General features: G+C 31.9%; 1 long non-coding RNA gene across 2 annotated transcripts in view; it reads left to right on the plus strand.

Moving 5' to 3' along the window:
- Positions 1 to 8011, plus strand: part of LOC111086591 — an 11461-nt gene extending 3450 nt beyond the window's left edge. Inside the window, exons 2-3 of one of the 2 annotated variants that reach the window (XR_002611339.1) lie at positions 6263 to 6413; positions 7861 to 8011. This is a non-coding gene — a long non-coding RNA (uncharacterized LOC111086591). The remainder of the gene's footprint in view (positions 1 to 6262; positions 6414 to 7860) is intronic. The other variant, XR_002611338.1, reaches the window with a different exon arrangement.
- The last annotated feature ends 2013 nt before the right edge of the window (positions 8012 to 10024 follow it).

The raw sequence follows: 10024 nt of genomic DNA on the forward strand, positions 1-10024 counted from the left end.
ACATTTGCTGTTATATTAAAGTTTTTCTTCATTACCCATTCAAGCCGTCTCCAGCCATTATAAGGCAAATTTACGTTTCACAAATACATGGTTTCGCCAGTAAAAGCATTTCTGTAATTATGGAATTTCAACAAGTACCGACGGTTGCAAACATCAATTATATATAAACAAACGTTTATAAGACAAGAAAATGGCATACTCCAAAAATGCTGTATATGTACTATTCAAAATGTGCTACAGATATAACAAAAGATGGCTAAGAAACAACTGACGGTTGTATATTTTATTTATCTTACATGTTCTGAAGCACAAACAAACTTTTATCTTGTCTCATCTGTCTTTACATAACTTACTATGAAGAGTATAAACTTCAAATGGAACATCCTAGGCAAACAACAAATAACAAACCAACTCTCATTTCACACTGCTTGACATTGATTATACATGATAACGATTTGTGACAGTACATTTTCCACTTTGTGGAGTGTCACAGGCTGAAGAGGGTGGGTCAAAACAGCATGCTAGAGGAACATCAATATATGCTTAATTGATTACATGTTTGGACATTGAGTGGGCTATTTCACATGGACAGTAGTTTCCCCCTGATGATGTGGACGACATTGTAATCTGTAAGGGTAAAGTCGCTACCAATGGCGCCACTATAAAGTCTGACATAAATTATTTGGATATCATCCATGTTCTGTCCAGCTGTTAAGGAGCCATCCTGGTTCACACAAAAGTTAACAGTTAACCAGCCGTTAATACATCAAAAGAATGCCGCTCACACTGATTGGCTGCCTCAGTCGATAGGGGGAGCACTTGAGATCAGGAGATCACGTATCACCATAGTTTCCACAAAGTGGACGTCTAGAGGACGTGGTACTAGAAGAGTTATGCTAGGGGTGGACACTTCGTGATGCCATATTTCAAAGTTGTGTCACCAGAGGGCAGAAATAGGGATCAAAGTGTAGGATAATGAGGTCATCTATGATAAACATGCAGATGGTGCGCGAGCAAAATATCACAGGTTGTTGTAGGTCAACAGATATCAACATGTCTCAACGTGTGATTATGTCATCAACTTCACAGTTTTCATTTAAATAATAATAGAAACCTTAGAATTAATATTTCATCTAATTTGCATATCGTACATTTTGCAGTTATATTAATTTATTAACTGGTCGTGTTATATATATGTAGAACACTTATTTCGATAATTACAATGTAGAACCGTTTGACTTTACGGATTAAAAATATTCTTATGCTATCACTCTATGCGTAGTAATATAGTCTTGTTGTAACTTCGCATGTTTAAATATACTCACAAATTATTAAATCTAGAAGTCCATATTTGTTTAATCTAGTCATAGTGACGCCTGTACCTTTCTACAACCTAATACTTACTGTAGGTCAAAATGCCATTCACTTAAGCAAATTTTTCAGCTTTTCTAATATAATAAACAATTTGAGACAATTAAACTGATGAGACATATAGTAACTATGACTTTTTGACGTACCACACAACTGAAAATAAATAACAAGTCTGTTTACTATATGTCATTTACATGTATAACTCTAAAGTACATTTTCTATGTAACTAAATGTATATTAAGATACTCGATTGTTTCAACAAGTGATGTGGTACTACGACACATATCACAATTCAGCGTGGTTTGACCTTTATGAAGAGAAGGTAAGCTTAAGGAATGAACTCACTGACCAATACTGAAAAGCACACAAGAATTAAAATTGCAAGAAACAGACTAACGTTTTCTATAGCCATTGCAAGATTATTTATATATGCTTGTCTTATAATTACAGCATTCACGCGAGAATTAAATGTTTTTGTAAGATTAATTCATGATGTCAGGAAAACATGTAGGTTCAAAAAGTCTCAATATAAAATGATACAAACTCTATACCTGAGCGGTTTTCACAGGTGTACTTTTCTACTTCAGAGGCAAACTGTGAATGGTGGTGTAGTTGAATGAGTGATATGTAAAGGGAGCTGAGTGACGTCATGAAGGTCAACTCGGCTTCTGGGAAGTGTTTTTGTATAGTTTTCAATGTACTGTTGTAAGTGTGTCTCATTTCTGGCGCAATATGGCCATTCTTCATCCTTTATATCATAAAAAAGCCACAATCAGTGGCCTGTGTTGTTATATATAAGTTCTTGTTTTCATTACATGATAGATTTTTGCTCAAGTAGTGGTCGTTGACACGCACGTGACTAATGAACAAAGGTCAAAGCACTGCTAAGAGAATTTTACTCTTTCGTGCCACTTCTTGGAGAGTTCCTTTGTTCTAGATTATATATATATATATACAGTCTTGTCCAAAATGTTTGTATACTGCTCTATATTGATGTTATTGTCAACATGCATAGAGTAGCCATTCAGTCAATGCCCAAGTAGTAACAGAGATAGTAGCATGAGTGGATAAATATGTACAAGTTGTTTAGAGCATTTCTTCATCATATCACACATGTGTTGTATAACAGGGTGTGCTTTTGGTGTGAACCTTTTCGAAACAGACCAACACTTTGTTCAGACAATTTCTCTATACTTGGTGTAAAGCCATGCCTCGTCTCATGCCAGAAATTAAACAGACCAACACTTTGTTCAGACAATTTCTCTATACTTGGTGTAGAGCCATGCCTCGTCATGTTCAGACAATTTCTCTATACTTGGTGTAGAGCCATGCCTCGTCTCATGCCAGAAATTAAACAGACCAACACTTTGTTCAGACAATTTCTCTATACTTGGTGTAAAGCCATGCCTCGTCTCATGCCAGAAATTAAACAGACCAACACTTTGTTCAGACAATTTCTCTATACTTGGTGTAAAGCCATGCCTCGTCTCATGCCAGAAATTAAACAGACCAACACTTTGTTCAGACAATTTCTCTATACTTGGTGTAAAGCCATGCCTCGTCTCATGCCAGAAATTAAACAGACCAACACTTTGTTCAGACAATGTCTCTATACTTGGTGTAGAGCCATGCCTAGTCACATGCCAGAAATTATAGAGCATCAAACTGTCCGACTGTTTATATATGGTAAGAAGCAAATGGACATTATCAGAACAGTAGGGTAGCTTAGTGTACTGCATCCAGAATACTGAAACATCATTGGACTACAGGAAAAGTTGTTCCAGAAAAATCTACTAATAGATGCCAAAAAACTACTGCCAGAGATAACTGTTTTTTGATCAGGTTAACACGTCAAATTCGAAAGAAGTTTTACACCACCTTAATTCACTCTAGTTTATAGCGATTTAGGCAGTTTTATAAGTACAATAAGCTTTAGTTAGGCTCAGCCAATACTGTGAAATAGTCGTTGTTAATATTCAGGCTTTTTCAAGGATGTTCTTAAAAGGGCAATTTTTATGGCCGCCATTTTGTTTCATCATGATCCTTACTATTGAGTACTACCATACTTAATGATAATATGATGTTATGTATTGTAATTATATATGTTGTGGTTAAGTTTTTTTTTTTTTGATGGTTGAAATGCTGTATTACATATTTTTATACTGGTGTGTGACAAAATTGTTTGCTATTCTAATAAATCGTTCATGATATCCATAGATCCTGTCTCATTGTGCAAATTACATATGTATATGTTTAATATAACATGCATTTCTTAGTTTGATAGAGATAAGTGTATATATATATATTCCATCTTAATAATAATGATATTATTTGATACAAAGTATGCATTTTGGACAAGACTGTATATATGTGTACGTGTTTATGTATGTAAAATTAACTTACAAACATACTTACAGTCATGGGTTATGAATGTTTACTTTGTGGTGAATATTTTCAAAATGTACAATCATGTGATTATCATCTCCATACAAAAAATTTTAGCAAGTGTCTTTTTCGTTTTGTTTATGGAGTTGTGTTTTATTCTCACATTCATTTGATTGAACATTTAGATATTCCTCAAATATTACTACACTGGGCCCTTGGAATTATACAGAATAGACATTATGCATTTCAAATGAGGATTCGTTCTGAAGATGGTGAAGACGAGGGATATTCTTCTTCTGAAGAAAATTATTTTATATAAATAGGACCATAATATCCTGAAAAAGAGAAAGCTATGCTTGTATATATTACCACTATTAATGAAAGATTTCTCGTTTCTTATACTTACAATAAATATCAGCAATAATTTATTTTCTGATATTTTAAGATTTGTATTTCTTCCTTAGCGAAACCAACTGTGTGTTAACGCGTTGATATATATGGATTTTCAAGTATCTCTAGATAAATATAAGACTGTGTCTCGTTGATGTTTTAGTAACTTTATTAAATGTTTATTTGTCTTGTTTTTCAGGTTTATCATAAAAGGTTAAATCAGACACGATTACCTAACCTTTCATTCTTTCGTCAGACTTCGAGTGTACTTGTTCAAAATCTGTTCAAAATTTGAGATTAAACACTAATTGTAACTGATATTTGATGTGCTTTGTGTAAGTGTATTACTGTAACATTGTTTCACAATCTATGTTAAAATGTTTCGTGATAAATTTAGTGTTCTTTACACATAATGTTACACAAATGTAGTAAAATATAAACAGTAACTGAGATAGTAATACGAACATAATTTACAAGAGTTGTATGAAAGCTAATCTATTTCATAACCTAAGATGTTTGTAGTATATTAGTGTATCTTGAAGTTCTGTTAATAAATGTTTCACTATATGTTATACTTTACAAGTCTTTACTTACATGTATTGAAAATAACATACTGAAACATGCCAGTTTTAAGATGTATGGGGAGGTAATGTGAGGGTCATGATCAAATGTTCAGCATGACAGGGAGAGTGAACTTAATTGCTAATTTCAAGTGTATACTTTCTAATACTAAGAAATTTGATCACTTTCAAGAACGCCCCTTATGTTTCATTTACAGTGATTTATACCATTTGACTAATGCCATGCTAGAACAAGTATATACCACAGATATTATTACATTGTCCTATAAGTCAGTATTTTATAAACTGAGATGTTTTCGTAAATGGTATATTAGTATGTCTTGAAGTTTTGTATGAAACGTGAATAATAACACAGTCCACTCATAGAAACACTATCAGTCTTTGTAAAACGTGTATATGAAAACGATAGAGTAACATGTGTGAAATGAAATATTTTTGTCAAGAACAATAAACGTCGAAGCTATATGGATAGCGAATGGTATATTTTATCCATAAAACCAAACAAACAAAACTGTAAGCTTGTACGTTAAACCACTGCATGATGTTTGTTGATTTAAATAAACGTTCCTTCCAGGACGCTAATTGTAAATGAGTTATAGAAGCAAAAACTATACTACAATACGTTAAATGTGTACTAACTCATAAAAACACAATCGGCTGTCTTGTTTAACCCGATGACTACCGGCTACTAACTTTCTTAGTAGGCAATGCAAGTCTTGCTGTATTTCATTCCAACAATAAAACTAGTGGAAGAATATTTTCGAAAATTCATAAATACTTTGACAAATGTAGGTATTTTAAGAAACATAAAGCCTATTACTTTTAATAAATTTAGCTTTTTTGCATAATGATCTTTAATATCTTGGAAAATATCGAAGTCACCACTATAAAAACATAATTCAAATTTAAAATTGATGTCAATAACTAAAATGCAAACTAAAAATTCCCACATTAACTAAATGATGATAGAATGAATAATAAATAATCAAATCCAAAACGAAATAAAATGAAACTTTTTACTTCACACTCCTTCCCCTTTAGAAAAAAAAAGAATTTCATTAATCAGTTTAAAATTTTAAGTCCTTACTTTTAACGTTATACTGACATCCTTCACAGTTTAAGTAAAGACATAGTACAAGGAGAAACCATTTTCTTATATATTCGACTTTATCTTTCGGTTCTAGTTTAGCTTAACGAAGTTAGTTATAAGACCAGTTAAATCTGCAATAATTAAATAACAAATCATGTACATGCTCTTTACCAATATTAATATCTGTACGTCACTGATATGGGAAACTGATGTCAGTCTCATAATTCATATAATTAAAAATTGATGAGATTAGCTAGAAGGTGAGTTAGCGTTGAAGTGTAAATAAAAATCCAGAGGTTAACTAAACGATAGAATGAATAATAAACGAACGGTAAAAGAAATCCATAACAGAATAAAAATAGAATATGCTATCTCACACTCCGTCCGCTTTATCGAGAGAAATATTTCTATACCAGAGAATGCTCATCGTTCTATATCGTTGCAGAAAATTGTGGCGACAGAAAACTTGGAGTGTCTTTCCCTCCCTCCCCCCTTTACAATTAGAACTTATTTCGACGTGTCCACATTTCATCCTTCGAATTAACGAGTCATCTGCTCAACCTAGATGGTTTTCAAACTCAAGCACTCCATGTAAGGTGAACCAGAGTAGGAAACTAGATAAGATCAATCTGGAGAGTTAAGAACATAAACAATGTCCTAGTATCTGTACTTAACTGAGGGGGATTCATAATGTCAGTATAACGATGGCCTTAAAAGTAAGAATACTAAAATTGGGAATTTAAAAGTAATGATTTAATATTATCATATTCTTTGTCTTATCACCTACAACCGTAGAAGAACGAACAGAACTATTTACAGATATTAAACAGACAATATCCAAAGTTTAAATGCATCGAAAGCTACAGCTAGAAGTTTACAACCGTTAGTATCTTTCGGACACAATTAAAAGTATTTAATTTATTAATGCTGTTATTAAGAATATATTCGTTATATTCTGTGTTAAATTGTCTTATTATAAAATATATTCTAGGATACAATGGACTGTCTAAACTTATTTATGTTACTCCATTTTTTTGTATATTAAAAGAAACAATTTAATGATAGAACAATTTTACTTTTCTAAAATGGAAAGATTGTGGGGGTCAAAAAAGGACGTCTTGGAAACAACTAACAATAAAGCTAATTATATAGTTTAGATGTAGTTTATGGATATTTCCATTGCCAGAACTTTGTACTAACATCTGAGAACAATATACCATAAACATCAGGATTAATATTTTTATAAATAAAAGGAATTAGAAAATACAATATGTACAAAACTACAGTGTATAAAGTTTAATAATAACCAATAACACTTACTATCTCTCGTGACACAATTTTTTGTAAATATTGATATTAACATTATTTACATACTCTTTTGCAACATTAAAATCTACAAGTTACCGATACAGGAAACTGGTGTCAGTCTCAACTTTTAAAAGCTTTAAATGACGTAGTTAAGTAGAATGCGAGGTAGCGTTTAAACGTAAAACTAAAATTTTATAGGTTAACTAAACAATAGATAGAATAATAAACGAACAGAAAACAAAAATATAACGAAATAAAAATAGGATTTGATACCTCATATTCCTCCCCCCTTTCGAAAAAAGTTATTACATTAATCACTGTTCATAAAGTCCCAATTTTCGTATTCTTACTTTTAAGAACATCATTATACTGACACCACGAATCCTGCCCAGTTTAAGTACATGTACCTTACAAAGAAAAATCGTCGTGTTCTTCTGTCTTTAAGTTCTTTATCTTCCGGCTCTGGTTAGAGGAAATGGAGTTCAAAGACCAGCTAAGCTGCAATAATTAACTAGTTAGACCAAGAGATTTAAAATCATGTGATCATCATTAAGCTGTGATTATTTAGTTTTAAATTTAAACGCTAACTCACAATCTAGTTATTCACATCAATTTTAAGTACTAGACTGACGCCACTTTTCCATAACGGTGACTTGTAGATGTTAATGTTGGTAAAGAGTATGTAAATGATCACATGATTTTAAATCTCTTCGTCTAACTAGTTAATTATTGCAGCTTAGCTGGTCTTTGAACTCCATTTCCTCTAACCAGAGCCGGAAGATAAAGAACCTAAAGACAGAAGAACACGACGATTTTTCTTTGTAAGGTATATGTACTTAAACTGGGCAGGATTCGTGGTGTCAGTATAATGATGTTCTTAAAAGTAAGAATACGAAAATTGGGACTTTATGAACAATGATTAATGTAATCACTTCCTTTTTTCGAAAGGGGAAAGGAATGTGAGGTAACAAATCCTTTTTTTTTTCGTTATGGCTTTGTTTTCTGTTCGTTTATTATTCTTTCTATTTTTTAGTTAACTATAAAATTTTAAGTTTAAACGCTACCTCGCATTCTACTTAACTACGTCATTTAAGGCTTCTAAAAGTTGTGATACTGACACCAGTTTCCTATATCGGTAACTTGCAGATTTTAATGTTGTAAAAGAGTATGTAAATAATGTTAATATCAATATCTACAATAAATTGTGTCACGAGAGATAGTAAGTGTTATTCGTTGTTATTATTATTATTAAACTTTATACACTGTAGTTTTGTACATATTGTATTTTCTAATTCTTTTTATTTATAGAAATATTAATCCTCATGTTTATGGTATATTGTTCTTATATGTTAGTACAAAGTTCTAGCAATGAAAATATCCATAAACTACATCTAAACTATATAATTAGCTTTAAGGGGTCAAAAAAGGACGTCTTGGAAACAACTAACAATATCACCTACAACCGTAGAAGAACGAACAGAACTATTTACAGATATTAAACTGACAATATCCAAAGTTGAAATACATCGGAAGCTACAACGAGAGGCTTACAACCGTTAGTATCTTTCGGACACAATTAAAGGTATTTAATTTATTAATGCTGTTATTAAGAATATATTCATTATCTTCTGTAGTAAATTGTCTTGTTCTAAAATTTATTCTAGGATGCAACGGACTGTCTAAACTTATTTAAGTTACTCTATTTTTTATATTAATCAATTTAATGGTAGAACAATTTTACTTGTCCAAATTGAAGAAAAGATGATTATTTCTATACCAGAAAATGCTCATCGTTCAATGCCGTTGAAGAAAAGTGAAGTCAGAAGGCTTGAAAAGTGCCTTCACCCTCTCCAATGAAATGAACTTCTTTTGACGTGTCCACATCTCATCCTTCGACTTAGCGAGTCATTTGTGTCATATGCCCAACCTAGATGGACTTCAAACTCAAGTACTCCCTGTATGGTGAACCAGAGCAGGAAATTAAAGATCAGTCTTTAGAGTTAAGAACATAAACAATTTGTCTTAGTATCTGTACTTAACTGTAGGGGATTCATGATGTCGGTATAAGGAGTTTAAAGTAAGGATACGAAAATTGAATTTTATAAGTAGTGATTTAATATCACTTTCTTTGTCTAAAGCGGAAGGAGTGTGAGATAGCATATTCTTTTATTATTTTGTTATGGATTTGTTTACCGTTCGTTTATTCATTCTATCGTTTAGTTAAACTCTGGATTTTTATTTACACTTAAAGCTAACTCACCTTCTAGATGATCTCATCAATTTTTAATTTGTATGAATTATTAGACTGACATCAGTTCCCCCCTATCAATGACGTGCAGGTATTAATATAGGTGAAGAGTATGTACAAGATTTGTTTATTACAGATTAACTGGTCTTAGAACTGTAACTTCGTTAAGCTGAACTAGAACCGAAAGATAAAGTCGAATATATAAAAATGGTTTCTCCTTGTACTGTATCTGTACTTAAACTGTGAAGAATATCAGTATAACGTTACAAGTAAGGTCTTAACTTTAAACTGATTAATGTAATCACTTCTTCTAAAGGGGAAAGAGTGTGAAGTAGAAAGTTTCATTTTATTTCGTTTTGGATTTTAGTTATTTCTCATTCTATCATTTAGTTAATGTGTGAATTTTTAGTTTGCATTTTTGTTATTCGCATCAATCTTAAATTTTAATTGAGACAGACAACAGTTTCTCAGAGGTGACTTATAGATGTTAATGTTGGTAATGAGTATATAAATAATTATCACATTATTTCAAATCTCTTGATCTAATTAATTGTCGCAGCTTAGCTGGTCTTTGGACTTAACTTCCCGTAACCTGAATCTGAGCAGAAGGTAGAGAAGCTAAAGATCGGAGAACACTACGCTTTTTCTTTG

The sequence above is a fragment of the Limulus polyphemus genome, unplaced genomic scaffold (assembly GCF_000517525.1).
Source record: "Limulus polyphemus unplaced genomic scaffold, Limulus_polyphemus-2.1.2 Scaffold1230, whole genome shotgun sequence".
Taxonomy (NCBI): Eukaryota; Metazoa; Arthropoda; class Merostomata; order Xiphosura; family Limulidae; genus Limulus; species Limulus polyphemus.